We start from the raw sequence: 17,500 nt of genomic DNA on the forward strand, positions 1-17,500 counted from the left end.
AAAGAATAAACCATTACCCCTTAACCTCACTGTTTGTTTCTCCCTCTTCCTTCCTTCCCTCCTACACTTTTACCTCCTTCCCTCCCCCTTCCCTCCCTTCCCTCCTTCCCTAACGCCCTTTCTAGCGCTTTACGACACCGCCTGGCCATCTCGAACGACAAAACACAAGGAGAGGAAACTAAAACGTGCATAACATGATTTTAACGTTTTTCTCAAGTGTCAGTGAAAACGAGGGAGATTATGAGAAGGTGGAAATTGTGTTGTGTGTTTTGTATTACGTCTTTTTGTTTCCTTTGGTTGTGTTTCTTGGTATTATTTTTTGGGTTTTGTTTTGTTCAGTTTTTTTTTCATTTATTTATTTATTTTATTTTATTTTTTTTTTTTTTTGTGGTGTTGATTGTGGTGGTGGTGATAAAGATGTTATGTTGAGTTTGGTGTATCTTTTTCTTTTATTGGTTCTCTCTCTCTCTCTCTCTCTCTCTCTCTCTCTCTCTCTCTCTCTCTCTCTCTCTCTCTTTTAAGAAATATCATTGTTTTATTATTTTTCCTATCTTTTTGTTTTTTCTGTTTATTAATTTATATAGACAATATTATGGAGGATCATTTTAATTTATTGATTATTTGATTAATTTTATTTAACAACTATATTTGGTATTTATTTTTACTCTTACTTTATGTTTTATAAAGACATTTTTATTTTCTTCTTTTTTATTTTCTTTTTCTATTTTATTACGGCATTTCTTCATTCTCATTTTATAACGACAAGTAGTTTTCTTTTTTTTTTCTTTCATCAAATCCATTAGTGAATTTTTACAGTATCAATCATTTTCTCTCTTTTACAACCACTTAATGTCTACCTTTCTCCACGCACGTCAAATTCTCCTTTGTATACCAGGATTTCCTCGTAAATCAAACAACACAGCCATTTTTTTTCACCAGTTACTTGCTTCACACTTTTATTTTCCACTGCAATGATTATACACTCCCTTTAACAACCACGAATTAATATCTACCTTCTTCACTTCACGTCACATTATCTTTTAACCCCTTCACTGCCTTCCTTGATGCGTTTTCCTATTCATTCTGCTTACTATTTGGTGATTTTATACAGATTCAGATACTCATTTGGGGATTGAAATAGTGAAGACTCTGGCCATTAATCTTCTGATCTCCATAAACCCTTGCTAATGTCAATAAAAATCGTCTTGTCATACTCAAAACTCAAGGTGAAAATGCGTCCCAGTACTGAAGCTCTTAACGTCGCAGATTCAACATAAACTACTAAAATTATTCGTCTATTTCTTACATCGCTTCCTTATTCTGAGACACATTCGCTCAATCTGAACAAGACTTTAAATTGCTGGAGTCAAGATTTTATTTAACATTTGCGCTTCGAAATTCTGGGAAAATGTAGCGGAACTATTAAATTTGTGCCTTGATGAGACGAGAAGTTTATGGCTCATGTGTGGAGGGCGTTAAAATCACCGGTCCTAGAGAGAGAGAGAGAGAGAGAGAGAGAGAGAGAGAGACTGTGTATGTGTGCGTGTGTGTGTGTGCCTGTGAAGCCATACGTACACAGAACACGAAAATACAAGCCATACATAAATGAATATTTGTGTGCGTTGTCATGTGTGTGTGTGTGTGTGTGTGTGTGTGTTCGTTTCATTTACGCACACAAAATAAGGCACATATGCACACGCCAGTCCATAATTCATGTGTGACCTTATACGTACATATGTGTGTGTGTGTGTGTGTGTGTGTGTGTGTGTGTGTGTGTGTGTGTGTGTGTGTGTGTGTGAGAGAGAGAGAGAGAGAGAAAGATCAGTTTTGCCAAAGTTTGTGGTAAATAATTTTCAATATTATCAATTTTAAATGGTAAATCATCCTCTCTCTCTCTCTCTCTCTCTCTCTCTCTCTCTCTCTCTCTCTCTCTCTCTCTCTCTCTCTCTCTCTCTCTCTCTCTCTCTCTCTACTACTACTACTACTACTACTACTACTACTACTACTACTACTACTGCCACACCACCACCACCACCACCACCACCACCACCACCTGCCACACACCCTGTCCATTCCATTCAAACGTTTCTCTGCTAACAACCCTAACAAGCTAATTAGAGCCGCTTGACATCCTAATTTGGCCCTTCCTGTCTGCCGAATTAAGTTCTTTTCATATCATAGAAATTGGATTAAGTTTTTGAAATCCGTGACGTTTTTTTGAAGTCGGATTTGTTGTTGTATTTCTTCGTATTTTTATTATTTTTTGCTTGGTGTATTTTTGCCGCTTTTTCTATAGTTCGAGTTTTAATTGTTTTTTTTATTTGTGTATTTTCTTATTCCGTTTTTTTCCCCTCTCTTTCCCTTTCCTTTATTGAGTTTCTTTATATTTCTTATATTTCAACTAATTCTTTTTACTCTCCCACCAGCACCACACCTTTTCTTCCTCTCTCTCCTCTTCTCTTCACCTTTCCTTTCTCTCCATCTCTTGTCCTTTCTCTCCACGTCTCTTCCCTCCTTCTCCTCTCAAGAAGGCTGAAGTATCGTGAAATATTTTTACTATTACAAGGACCCACGTTCTCCCTTCCCTCCCTTCCCTCCTCTCTCCTCTCCTCTCTTCTTGTCTCCCTCCCCGCGTCCTGTCTTCCCCATCCTTCGAGCCCTTTGAGAGTCCCGGCGCCCCTGAGGATCTTGGTGACAGCACGCCTTCAGGGAGGTGTTAGCTACGCCCTTCACCCTGTCACCCTGTCGCGGTCTGCCCTCTGGCGTGGCGGCGGAGAAAAAGAAGAATGTACCTTGTTTTTCACGATCCCCAAGTGCTGGTGAGAAATTCCTACTCGCTTGAGGATTATTTAGGTCTTTTTTTCTCTCTCTCTTTTTCTTTTTTTTTCCTGGTCTTTGGTGAGGAAATTGCATGATTTACGAGTGGCTCAGTGAAGGATAGTCTTAAAAGTTGTAGTCAGTGTAGTCTTGTTTGCTACGAATGAGACTTGTGTTATAATTTAAGAGCTAACTTTTCCTCAAGGGTCCTGCGTGTGTGTGTGTGTGTGTGTGTGTGTGTGTGTGTGTGTGTGTGTGTGTGTGTGTGTGTGCAAAGTGGCTGCGTAATGGTCCCGTGGGCAGGTAATGGTTCAATAAATAATGGAGGAATATGATGTGTAAAGCTTGTAGTCTTTCTAATGGACGTGAATGGCATGATAAGTGAGCTTTTAACAGTCACCTCAAGGCCAGTCAGTGTGTGTGTGTGTGTGTGTGTGTGTGTGTATGTGTGTGTGTGTGTAGCTGTTATTCTTGTCGTTTTTGTTGGCGTTTGTGCAGCTTTCTAATAGTACGACAGACAGACAGACAGGCAGGCAGGCAGATAGATTGACAGATAGACAGACAAAAAGAAAGATAGATAGACAAAATCAGAAACGTACAAAATAAAGAGAGGAATGGCAAAAAATACACAGACAGACCGATAAAAAGATAAACATACAAGAACAGACAGACAGACAGACAGACATGAAATTCAATGAAGAAGATGCAAATTCGAACTGATTACACTGACTAACAGAGAGAGAGAGAGAGAGAGAGAGAGAGAGAGAGAGAGAGAGAGAGAGCCACTGTCAGCACTTCACAAAGACCTCTTATCTGGTGTCAGCCCCGTGAAACTTGAACTGACAGCCCGACCCCGCTAGACTGACGGCCTCGATAGATACACACCCTCAATAGACGGTGCCTGATAAGCTAACATGATAGATACACACGAGTTCTCCCTCCCGGCAAGGCGATAGATAGCAGCAGTTGTCTGGGCAATAGATACACTAGATAGATAATTCAATAAGGCTTAACCCATAATAAGTGCTGGAAATTGAGTCCTGTCTACTGTGCCATTTGAATATTAAGGAAAATTCAGATGTTTAACTTGTAATGTGTGTGTGTGTGTGTGTGTGTGTGTGTGTGTGTGTGTGTGTGTGTGTGTGTGTGTGTGTTGAATAATATCAGGAAAATTTATATGTTTAATTTGTATGGTGTGCGTGTGTGTGTGTGTGTGTGTGTAGGTGATGGAATTTGGTTTCTCTCCTCTTTATCCTTCTCTTTCTCTCTCTCTCTCTCTCTCTCTCTCTCTCTCTCTCTCTCTCTCTCTCTCTCTCTCTCTCTCTCTCTCTCTCTCCTTCTCTCCTTCCTCCTCCTTTTCTCCCTCTTCTTTTCCTTCAAGGCAAATAATCCGTGCAAGAAATTAAAAGTGCTTCTATTCTGTTACATGAACGTGTCTTGAGTTTTAAGTCTAATTTTGTAATGTTTTAAAAGTTAGTTGATTTAATTGCAATGGATTTCTAACTGCATTTGTTAATCTTTTTCTTGATTGTTTTTTTGTTTTGTTTTTTTACTCCGAAGTTGTTTTATGATGAATATGTTGTTTTATTTTTTAGTTAAGGTTTGATATTTGGTGTGTAAGTTTTTAAGTTTTTTTTCACATTTCTCTTTTTCTAACTTTTTCATTTTCTGTCTAGTTTTTTTCTACTTATTTTTTTTTACTATGAAGTTCTTTTCTGATAAATAATTAATGCATTTCATGTTTTATTTATTTTATTTCAAGTTTAATGTTTGCTGTGTAATTTTAAGTATTTTCACATTTCTCTTTTTTTTTACTTTCTTTATTTTATGTCTAGTTTTTTCTACCTGTTTTTTTTTTGTTTTTTTTTTACTATGAAGTTCTTTTCTGATAAATAATTTATGTATTTCATATTTTATTTATTATTTATTTCTACATTTTTTTGTATCTTTCTTTCGTCTTTTCTATTCGTCTAGTTATTTTCCTCTTATTTTCTGCCATTAAGTCGTTTAGTGATGAAAAGTATTTTTTTACTTGAAGTTTAATATTTGCTATGTAAATTAAAGTATTTTAACATTTTTGCATTTTTTTCGACTTTTCTACGTCTTTTCTTTTTGCTTTACGCCGTTAAGTAATGGATAAGTAAAGCTATATGTTCATATTTCCTAAAAGTGTTTCATTTTCTACTTAAAGTTTAATATTTGCTATTTAAATTAAAGTATTTTCACATTTCTACATTTTTTCCCTATTTTTCTACATGTTTTCTTTTTGCTTTACACTGTTAAGTAATTTTGTTCATATTTCCTACTTAAAATTTAACATGTGGTAAGTGGAAGTTGAAGTATTTTTACATATTATTATACTTTTTTGGGTCGTAAAGTGAGTCAGGTTACGAGTAAGACTAGAAGTAAATACTGACTAATTATTTAATGCATGTAATGACTACCTTGAAATATTGCCCAGGTTAAACTTACCCAATTATCTTTTTTTTACTCTTTTTTTCAGTAACTATCTCTTCTGGTATGTTAGTATTTGTTCTTCCTTTGTATTCATTTACTCTTGTTTTTTTTCCGTCTTGTTTGCCTCGTCCTAGTTTGTCCTTCCTTTATGTTCCTTTACTTTTTGTTAATTCCCTCTAGGTAGCCTTGTCCTAATTTGTCCTCCATTTGTTCTTCCTTTATGTTCCTTTATTCTTATTTTTTTTCTCTAGTGACCTTCATTTTAGCTCCTTCCTTTGCATTCCTTTATTTCTGTGTTTTTCTTCTTCTAGATAGCTTCGTGTTGGCATGTATGTCCTTCCTTTGTGTTCCTTTACTCTTTATTCTCTCTAGTTATCTTCGTATTAGTGAGTTTATCTTTCTTTTGTGTTCCTTTACTTTTATTCCCTCTAGTTATTTTCGCCCTAGTAAATTACTCCTTCCATTCTGTTCCTTTACTATTTTTTTCTCCTTATATTCGTTCTAGTTCCTTTCTTTGTGTTCATTTGCTACACCTTGAACACGTTGAGAAACACGAAGATATATGAAAAAACAACAAAATGCGAAAAAATGACCAGAATTTAATGAAAGAATACTTACATGTAGAATATTCATCATTTTTTTGTTTCCTATGTTTTTGTTATTAAGGATCTGATACGAGCCAGTGAGCTTTAAGGGTCATTATTCCGCTCTAGTAAACGTCAATCACACCTTTCAAGACCTCCATCTATTTACTCTTGCTCTCTCTCTCTCTCTCTCTCTCTCTCTCTCTCTCTCTCTCTCTCTCTCTCTCTCTCTCTCTCTCTCTCTCTCTCTCTCTCTCTCTCTCTCTCTCTCTCTCTCTCTCTCTCTCTCTCTCTCTCTCTCTCTCTCATCTTAAGTGTTCAGGGATTACTACTGATTTGGTCACAGGTGATGCGTGTTGACTGGTTACCTGAAGAAGAGGAGGAGGAGGAGGAGGAGGAGGAGGAGGTGGTGGAGGAGAGAGGAAGATTGAAGAGGAGGTAATGAGGATAAAAAGAGGAATTATGCAAATGAAAATTATATTGTAGTCAGAATGTTTCTTATTTTCTTGTTAGTTTGATATCTTGTGAATTGTTTTCGTTTTCTTTTTCCTCCTTCTCCTCCTCCTCCTCCTCCTCCTCCTCCTTCTCCTTCTCCTTCTCCTCCTCCTCCTCCTCTCTCTGCAATTTAACTGAAGATTGAAAAATATGACATGAGAAAAAGAAATAATATTATAAATGAAATTGTTGAGAAAAGAATTAACTGCAACAGGAAAGAAGTAGAGAGAGAGAGAGAGAGAGAGAGAGAGAGAGAGAGAGAGAGAATGATAGTTTACTCAGTTTCCTTAGAGGGAAAGAAATATAGAGGGAGAGAGAGAGAGACAAGAAAGGAAAGCGAGGAGAAGGAGGAGGCAGTGTTACCAATACCTTCCTAAATAATCAAAGGCAGATGTGAAGTCAGTTATCCTACACACACACACACACACACACACACACACACACACACACACACACACACACACACACACACACACACACACACACACACACACACACATTTTTAACGATCAAGCAACAAAAAAAAGCTCAAATAATGTTCAAAAGTCTTACATTTATGTAGTAAATTGCATCACTTTTTAATCTGGCAATACTGTGAAGGGTGTACTGATAAATATTGAGATCTGGCAACACTGTCCCTCCTCCTCCTCCTGCTCTTCCTTCGCCTCCTTCTCCTCCTCCTCCTTTTCCTCTCATGACAGCCAGAAACGTAACTTAATTGCTTCTGACAGATAAAAAATAGATTATGTTTATTTTTCAAGTCACCTGTGATAGAGAGGGAGAGAGAGAAGGGAGGGGTGGAGGAGGGAAGGAACGAAGGAAGGAAGGGAGGAAGGAGGAGGAGGAAAAGGCGGAGGGAGAAAGGAACGGTTGTGTTTGTGTGGTTTAAGTGGTTGGGATTGCGGCGAAGGGAGGAGGGAAAGATGATGAGGGAGGGAAGGAGAGAAAAAATTAAGCTGAAAATGATACACTGGAGGAAAGATTATATGGTCGCTCTCTCTCTCTCTCTCTCTCTCTCTCTCTCTCTCTCTCTCTCTCTCTCTCTCTCTCTCTCTCTCTCTCTCTCTGAATCTATCTATCTATATCTCGCTTATGCATTCATGGATAACTATTTTCTAGCGCGTTGAAATCACCAAGCCTTTACATCGCCACACACACACACACACACACACACACACACACACACACACACACACACACACACACACACTCCTTAAGTCTCCCCGCCCTTTCATTTCCTTTCCTTTATATTCCTTTATAAATGACTCGAAATGATTATAGACTACTGAACACCCGCCAATTATAGATCCCTAAGGACTCCTAAATTCTCCTCCCTTAGGATTTCCCGTTTCCTTAGGATTAAATGGTCTTTATATAGGATTTATTAAGGGATTAAGGATAATTTGAGTCCCACCAGGTGTCAGGAATAAGATTGGTCACGTGGAAGGATGGTAGGATGTGAAGTGTTTGTAGGATAAAGAAGGATATTGTTTGTGTTTTGTGATTTTTTTTTCGTGATTTGTTTGGATGAGGTTGTGATGGTGGTGGTTGTTGTTGTGGTGGTGGTGGTTGTGTTGTGGTGGTGGTGGTTGTGGTTGTGGTAGTAGTAGTAGTAGTAGTAGTAGTAGTAGTAGTAGTAGTAGTATTGGTAGTAGTGAATTAAGAACAGCATCACCATCATAAAACTACGAATCACACACACACACACACACACACACACACACACACACACACACACACACACACACACACACACACACACACACACACACACACACACACACACACACACACACACACAGACACACACACACAGACACACACACACACTATATTCCACACTTAACGAGACTCACCTTTATTTCACGCAGTTAATTTAAGAATTCGCCAGGTGATCTCCTCTAACCCTTTCCCCATACATTACCTGACACGCCTCATTAGCACTCTACCTGTGGCCCATTACTCCTCTGGTAATTGGCCGCTCGTTAATTGCCCATAGAGGAGATAGGAATAATAGGTACCCACTCATTCTTACCTGTTATTCACCTGTGCTGCTCACCTGTCCCATTAAACCACGTTGGAAAGGGGAACTTATTCGCAGTAATGAAAAGTTTGTGGTTATTAAGGTTTTTGTAGCGTTGGGGTGAGGGGAAGTGAGGAGGGGGAGAAAGGAAAGGCGGGGTGATTTATGTGTGCTAAGGTTGGAGGCTGTGTGTGTGTGTGTGTGTGTGTGTGTGTGTGTGTGTGTGTGTGTGTGTGTAGTAGTAGTAGTAGTAGTAGTAGTAGTAGTAGTAGTAGTAGTAGTAGTAGTAGTAGTTGTTGTTGTTGTAGTAGTAGTAGTAGTAGTAGTAGTAGTAGTGGTAGTAGTAGTAGTAGTAGTAGTAGTAGTAGTAGTAGTAGTAGTAGTAGTAGTAATAGTAGTTGTATTAGTAGTTGTTGTGGTAGTAGTAGTAGTAGTAGTAGTAGTAGTAGTAGTAGTAGTAATAGAAATTGTTGTAGAAATAGTAGAAAATTAGTAGTAGTAGTAGTAGTAGTATCATCATCATATCTCCACCATCACCACCACCACCACCACCATCACCACCGCCGCCGCCGCCGCCATCATTATCATCAGTGTTGTTTTCCCTGTGGCCGGCGCCGCTTCCACTCTCTGTCCCTTTAATATTCCCTAATGGACCTGTGCAAGGCTTTATCTCGCACCTGTCTGCTTCGCCCTTATTAAGCTCAGGTGGGTTCAGGTAGGGTGGGTCTAGGACACGTCTGGCGCCTCTGTTCTGCCCAGGCGTGGGTTGGTGGGAGTTCAGTGGGGCTACCTTGTCCTTGTGTGGTTTCAAATAGGTTCTAATTTTTTTTAATGGATTCTGATTCCTTTAAATAGATTCTGATTCCTTTAAATTGGTTCTGATTCCTTTGTTTTGCTTCTTTGTGAGTTTATATAGGTTCATATTTGCTTTTAGTGGGTTTACATTAGGATTTGTATGTTAGGGGAGTTAAGATTGGTTTGTTTTGCCCTAGTGTGTTTTTTGCGATTTGTCTGTGTTTCATGGGTTATGTGGGTTGGAATGGGTTTGTTTTGTCTTATTGCGGGGTTTAAATAGGTTTTGATTCCTTTGTGTTGCTGTGTAGTTTGCATTTAAGTGAGTTACGTGGGTTTGGTGCATTTTTTTTCCTGGGTTTTATGGATCAGCGTAAAGTTTTCGTTATGTAAAGTGTGTTAAGTGTATAAGTGTAAGTGTACATTTATATAAGTCTTAAGTGCATCTCTTTATTTCGAAACCTGAAAATAAAAGCGAATTTCCTTTTAGATTTCGAAATACTAGTTGAAGATTTCGTATAAGCGAGACGCGAGTTAGGAGAGCGTAACTTTTCACCCGGGCAGGCTTAACATAAAGGAAACGTTCACCTGGATGCCTTTCAGAGTAATTTATTTGATGTTTGAATGAGGAAGGTGTAAATTCTCCTCGTGTAACTTCCTCAGGTGTGTTGGGCGTGGTCAGGTGAGGCCAGGTGAAAGCTTGGACCTTTAACTTTTCTTCTTAGTGGTTGGCGTGGACAGGTAACTTGAGGCCTTATCTTGATTTTGACTAATAGTGTTTGTTTCCATTTACAACTGCGTGTGTTTGGTGGGCCAGTGTATAGGTGTGGTGGGCAGGTGTGTGGTAGGTATGTGGTAGGTGTGTTTTTTTTTGTTTTGTTTTGGTGTGTGTGTGTGTGTGTGTGTGTGTGTGTGTGTGTGTGTGTGTGTGAAGGAATGTAATGGGTTTTCTGTTTTCTTTTCCATTTATTTTTTATCTTTTTATATATTCATTTATTTATTCATTTTTTTGTGTATATTTGTGTGTGTTGCTGTTTTGTTGTCCTGTTTTTGTTTGTGTTGTTGTGTTTGCCTTGTTTACTGTTGAGCGAGGTGGGTCGAAGTTTCTGTTTTCGTTTTATTCTCTTTATTTTTTTCTTTATTTTGAGTTGATAATTGAATCCAACGAAATATTTATCCTTTTGTGTTCAGTGTATTTAATCTCATCTTACTACTACTACTACTACTACTACTACTACTACTACTACTACTACTACTACTACTACTACTACTACTACACCACCACTATTCGACTACTACTACCATCACCACCACCACCATCACTACTACTACTACTACTACTACTACTACTACTACTACTACTACTACTACTACTACTACTGCTATTTATCATTCTCTTGCTTCACTTTTAACCTACATACTTCCCTTCCTCCCTCCCTTAACTTCTCCTCCTCCTCCTCCTCCTCCTCCTCCTCCTCCTCCTCCTCCTCCTCCTCCTCCTCCTCCTCTGCATGAACTGGATACTGCTTTGTTGATCTTATTCCCGTGTACACTCCCTGACAAGTACTCAATCTTCCCTGTGTACACACTATCACGTGTACACAGGGCGTCTTGTGTGCGTCCAGGTGAGTGCAGGTGACCCTTATACCTGCCTCTGACTCCTCCCTTATCCCTTACTCCCTTCCATTCCTCCTTTCGTCTCTCCCTTCCTTCCTTTCCTTCTCCCTTTCTTATTCTTTTCATCTCTTTCGTTTCGTTTGTCATTGTGTCTCTCTGTGTTTCTCTCTGTCTCTCTCTCTCTCTCTCTCTCTCTCTCTCTCTCTCTCTCTCTCTCTCTCTCTCTCTCTCTCTCTCTCTCTCTCTCTCTCTCTCTCTCTCTCTCTCTCTCTCTCTCTCTCTCTCCTATCTTCGCTTCTCGGTCCTTTTTTCATTAAGGGAGGAGGAGGAGGAGGAAAAAGAAGAAGAAGAAGGAGGAGGAGGAAAGGAAGGAAATGGATACGTGGTTAATGGCTCGGTGAGAGGTTTGACGGGGAGGAGGAGGAGGAGGAGGAGGAGGTAAGACTTATACGGAAGTGAAGAAGAAAAAGATAAAAACTTATCTCCAAGAATATATCTTTTAATATTTCTTCGTATTTGCTCAATATATTACGTGTCATCTCTCTCTCTCTCTCTCTCTCTCTCTCTCTCTCTCTCTCTCTCTCTCTCTCTCTCTCTCTCTCTCTCTCTCTCTCTCTCTCTCTCTCAGGTGAGCAGCCTTCAATTAACAGACAGGTGCGAATGTGAGTTTTATTGACTTTCCCTTCACGAGTTATTGAGGAGGAGGAGGAGGAGAAGGAGGAGGAGGAGGAGGAGGAAGAGGAGGAGCAAGAGGAGATGGACAGAAGGAACAAGATGAAAAGAAAAATACAAAAGTTAAGTTATAATGGATCTTACAAGAGAGAGAGAGAGAGAGAGAGAGAGAGAGAGAGAGAGAGAGAGAGAGAGAGAGAGAGAGAGAGAGAGCTGTCAGGTGGAGGAGAAGGGAACATAGACGAGTGAAGACAGAGGAGAGATGAAGAGACAACCAGAGAGAGAGAGAGAGAGAGAGAGAGAGAGAGAGAGAGAGAGAGAGAGAGAGAGAGTTTTGAGTGCATCAATTTACCGAAAAATATTCCTATTATAATAATAATAATAATAATAATAATAATAAATAATAATAATAATAATAATAGTAATAAAACTTATAAACAAAATTGATAGTTGTATAAATCAAGCTGCATCTCTCTCTCTCTCTCTCTCTCTCTCTCTCTCTCTCTCTCTCTCTCTCTCTCTCTCTCTCTCTCTCTCTCTCTCTAATACCCAAATACTCTGTCATCAAGAGATTACTTCAAAAAGGCGATTGAACTCTAAGTAAATCCTAAGAAAAGAGGATATTTTTTCTCTCTTCCTGTAATCCACTTGTTTATGTTTTGACTTTTTTTTTTTTTTTTTTTTTTACATTACAAGGGCACTGGCCAAGGGAAAACAAAGTTGGAAAAAAAAAATCCCGCTGGTTGCCAGGCCCTGTTAAGAGGAATAGTATAAAGAGAAAAAACAAAAAAATCTAAAAGGAGGGTCCAGTTAACATAAGAGGTGTCTTGACACTCCTCTTTTGAAAGAGTTTAAGTCATAGGCAGGTGGAAATACAGACACAGGTAGAGAGTTCCAGAGTTTACCAGTGTAGGGAATGAAGGAGTGAAGATACTGGTTAACTCTTGCATTAGGAAGATGGACAGAATAGGGATGAGAAGAAGTAGAGAGTCTTGTGCAGCGAGGCCGCAGGAGGGGAAGGCATGCAGTTAGCAAGTTCAGAAGAGCAGACAGCATGAAAACAGCGGTAGAAGACAGATAAAGATGCAACATTGCGGCGGTGACTTAAAGAATCAAGACAGTCAGTTAGAGGAGAAGAGTTGATAAGACGAAAAGCTTTAGATTCCACCTTGTTTAGTAAAGCTGTGTGTGGATCCCCAGACATGAGAGCCATACTCCATACACGGGCGGATAAGGCCCTTGTACAGAGCAAGCAGCTGGGAGGAGAGAAAAATGGACGAAGACGCCATAGGACACCTAACTTCTTGGAAGCTGATTTAGCAAGAGTAGAGATGTGAAATTTCCAGTTTAGATTTTTAGTGAAGGATAGACCGAGTGTGTTTAATGTAGAGGAGAGGGAAGTTGAGTGTTATTGAAGAAGAGAGGATAGTTGTCTGGAAGGTTATGTCGAGTAGATAGTTGTAGAAATTGAGTTTTGAGGCATTGAACAAAACCAGGTTTTCTCTGCCCCAATCAGAAACAAGTGAAAGATCAGAAGTTAGGCGTCCTATAGCATCTCGCCTTGAGTCATTTAATTGTTGTTGGGTTGGGCGTCTGTTGAACGCTGTTGAATAATGCAGGGTGGTATCATCAGCATAGGAGTGGATAGGGCATTGAGTCAGATTTAGGAGATCATTGATGAATAATAGAAAGAGAGTGGGTGATAGGACAGAACCCTGTGGAACACCACTGTTGATAGTTTTAGGGAAGAACAGTGACCGTCTACTACAGCAGCAATAGAACGATCGGAAAGGAAACTGGAGATGAAGGTACAGAGAGAAGGATAGAATCCGTAGGAGGGTAGTTTAGAAATTAAAGATTTGTGCCAGACTCTATCGAAGGCTTTCGATATGTCAAGGCCGACAGCAAAGGTTTCACCGAAGTCCCTAAAGAGGATGACCAAGATTCAGTTAGGAAAGTAAGAAGATCACCAGTAGATCTGCCTTTACGGAAACCATACTGGCAATCAGAGAGAAGGTTGTGAGCTGATAGATGCCTCATTATCTTCCTATTAAGGATAGACTCAAAGGCTTTAGAAAGGCAGGAAATCAAAGCTATAGGGCGGTAGTTAGAAGGATTGGAGTGGTCACCTTTTTAGGGACAGGTTGAATGTGAGCAAACTTCCAGCAAGAAGGATAAATAGAAGTAGAGACACAGATGAAAGAGTTTGACCAGGCAGTGAGCGAGTTCGGAAGCACAGTTTTGAGAACAACAGGAGGGACTCCATCCGGACCGTAAGCCTTCCGAGAATCAAGGCCAGAGAGGGCCAGGAAAACGTCTTTATAAAGAATTTTAATTTTAGGGATGAAGTAGTCAGAGGGTGGAGGAGTAGGAGGAATATGCCCAGAATCATCCAAAGTTGAGTTGGTAGCAAAGGTTTGAGCGAAGAGTTCAGCTTTAGAAAAGAAGAGACAGCTGTAGAGCCATCTGGATGAAGTAAAGGAGGGAAAGACGAAGAAGTAAAGTTGTTAGAGATATTATTGGCTAGATGCCAGAAATCTCGAGAGGAGTTAGAATTGGAAAGACTTTGACATTTTCTATTGATGAAAGAGTTTTTAGTAAGTTGGAGAATAGATTTGGCATGATTACGGGCAGAAATATATAGGGCATGAGTTTCAGCAGTTGGATGGCTACGGAACCGTTTGTGAGCCGCCTCTCTATCATTGACAGCACGAGAACAAGCAGAGTTAAACCAAGGCTTTTTAGCTTTAGGGTTAGAGAAAGTATGAGGAATGTATAGCTCCATGCCAGAGATAATCACCTCTGTTATGCGCTCGGCACAAAGAGAAGGATCTCTGACATGAAAACAATAATCATCCCAAGGAAATCAGAATAGTACTGCCTTAGTTCCTCCCACTTAGCAGAGTTAAAATGCCAGAAGCACCTCCGCTTAGGCGGGTCCTGAGGCTGCACTGGAGTGATAGAACTGGTAACGGAAATTAGATTGTGGTCGGAGGAGCCCAACGGAGAGGAAAGTTTAACAGAGTAAGCAGAAGGGTTGGAGGTTAGGAAAAGATCAAGAATGTTGGGCGTGTCTCCAAGGCGGTCAGGAATACGGGTAGGGAACTTCACTAGCTGCTCTAGGTCATGAAGGATAGCAAAGTTGAAGGTTTGTTCACCAGGTTGGTCAGTGAAAGAAGATGAAAGCCAAAGCTGGTGGTGAACATTGAAATCCCCTAAAATGGAGATCTCAGCAAAAGGAAAGTGAGATAAGATGTGCTCCACCTTGGAAGATTTTCACAACAGAATGACTCAGCGCGGGGAGAAAATGCAGCTAGTTAGAATTTGTATCAAGACAGCATTAAGTTAAGTGTTTAAGTCAAAGTTATGTGGACGCCTGTTTGTGTGGGAAAGTGTGTGGGTTCATTGTCAGTGGATGCTGTGTGTGTGTGTGTGTGTGTGTGTGTGTGTGTGTGTGTGTGTGTGTGTGGATAGATCATGTAAAAGTGGGTATATGAGGTGATATTTTTAAATGTGTGTGTGTGTGTGTGTGTGTGTGTGTGTGTGTGTGTGTGTGTGTGTGTGTGTGTGTGTGTGTGAGGAAAAAAATGGAGGAGAATAAGAAATGATATATGGAAAAACTGACAGACTCTAAGAAAATATATAAACAATTAGGGAAGCATGTTATTGTTTACGAGAAAGAGGAGAAGGAGGAGGAGGAGGAGGAGGAGGAGGAGGAGGAGGAGGAGGAGGAGGAGGAGGAGGAGGAGGAGGAGGAGGAGGAGGAGGAGGTGGTGGAGGAGGAGGAGGAGGTGGAGGAGGAGGAGGAGAAGGAGGAGGAGGAGGAGGAGGAGGAGGAGGAGGAGGAGGAGGAGGAGGAGGAGGAATACATAGGAAAGACGAGTGACAGGAGGCCTTGCGACCTATGACGAGGTCACTTGTTTACTAAACTACATGTACAGAAGCTACATACTTAGTAGGAGGTAAGGATAGAATAGATGAAGCTCCTACCCACCCACCACTCCCTCACGTTGAGTAATCTGGATCCCTTGTTATCAATTGTTAAAATATTCCAGTTAATGTGTGGTAGGTTAAAATCTTCACATATAATGGACGTTTTTGTTTTCAGTATTGTTTCAATTTCGTTATATAATATTTCGTCATTATCAGGCGTCATTTTAGGAGGGCGGTATATAGTCGCGACTATTATGTGTTTTTTATTTATTTTCAGTTTGACATATACCGATTCGTAGGCTGATCTGTTTTCTTTATTGATTTCAATGGCACTTATGCTATTTCTTATATACATCATTACTCCACCTCCTCTTTTGTTTATTCTACAATTAATAAACATATTGTAGCCAGGAATGTTAGCCTCGGAGATTAAGTGTTTATCACAGGTGTTCAGCCATGTCTCTGTTATACTTATTATATCAGGATTTTCCGACCTTGCATATGCTACGAGTTCATCTCTTTTTTTTTTAATTATACTTCTAGCATTTGTGTAAAATAAGGTTAGGCCTTTCAAGGTTTTCTTATGCTTTTCAGCTGGTCCGTTACGCGATTCGCTTAGTGAAAATCCTCCTCTTGTGTTTCTTGCTCGTTTGTCACTGGCACCGATGACGACTCTCCTGTCTCTTCCTGCCTATCTACGCTAGGTTGTTCCTCTGTTTTGGGAGCTGTTTGGTCGTTGTCAGTTACATTGGCAACTACCTCGTCACTGGAGGAGGAGGAGGAAAAAAGAAACCACCGAAATAAACACCAACAAAACCCATAAAACGAGAAGAAACAAAAGAAAACCAATGAAACCAAAAAATAAAGACGAAAAACAAAAAAATATAATAAAATAAGAGAAAAAGAGAAAAATAACAAAAATAAAGAAAAACGAAAGAAACTAAAGAGAAAGAAGAACAAGAAATTCAGGGATCATAAACGCCACAAACGCCACAAACCGCCGTAAAGAGACAAAGGAACACCAACATAATTCACAGACCCATCAAAGGGGATTCGAACCTTTATGACCTCGCCCACGTGGAAGGAATTCGGGCCCTTAACGATACTTCAGGGGGCAATGGGAGGGTCAGCCAGGTATAATAGATGACCCCGCGACCTCCTGCCACACCTGGGGTCACGGAAGGCCAGGTGTGGGAGATATAAAGGTTCCAATTCTGTGTTGTGGTGTTGTATTCCTTAATGTTGAGTTTCTTTTGTTTTTACTGTAAGTTTTGGTGTTTATTGCTTATTTTTTTCTCAGATTTTTTTTCTTAGGTAACCATTAGAGTTATAATTTTTAAGTGATTTTTTTTTTATTCAAAATGTAGAAATGTAGTTCATTTGCCGCCACACTGATGAAATACTCCCAAAATACAGTAAGTTCAACAAGAATATCCCTAAAAACCCGTTGTTTTATCTAGAATACCTTAAAAACCCCGTAACTTCAATTAAATATTATTTAAAACCCGTAACTGCAAATAAAATACCTTTAAAAACCCGTATTTTCAGCTCAAATAACCTTAAAAACACGTAACTTAAAATCGAATACCCCTAAGAACTCATATTTCAATATACCCTTAAAATAGTAACTACAATAAAAAAAACTTAAAAACCACAACTTCATTAGAATACCCTTAAAAATCATTAACTTCAATAGAATACTGTAAAAAAAACCGTAACTTCAACTAGAATACCCTTAAAAACCGTAACTTCAATAAAATACCCTTAAAAATCAATAACTTCAATAAAATACCCTTAAAAATTCGTAACTTAAACTAAAATACCCTTAAAAACCCGTAACTTCAATAAAATACCCCTAAAAATCAGTAACTTCAATAAAATACCCTTAAAATCAGTAACTTCAATAAAATACCCGTAAAAACCAGTAACTTCAATAAAATACCCTTAAAAACTCGTAACTTCAATAAAATACCATTAAAAACCCGTAACTTCAATAAAATACCCTTAAAAAATTCTTAACATCAAAAAAATACCCTTAAAAATTCATAACTTAAACTAGAATACCCTTAAAAACCATAACTTATCTAGAATACCCTTAGAAACCTTTAAC

This window comes from Portunus trituberculatus, chromosome 22, assembly GCF_017591435.1.
Source record: "Portunus trituberculatus isolate SZX2019 chromosome 22, ASM1759143v1, whole genome shotgun sequence".
NCBI lineage: Eukaryota > Metazoa > Arthropoda > Malacostraca > Decapoda > Portunidae > Portunus > Portunus trituberculatus.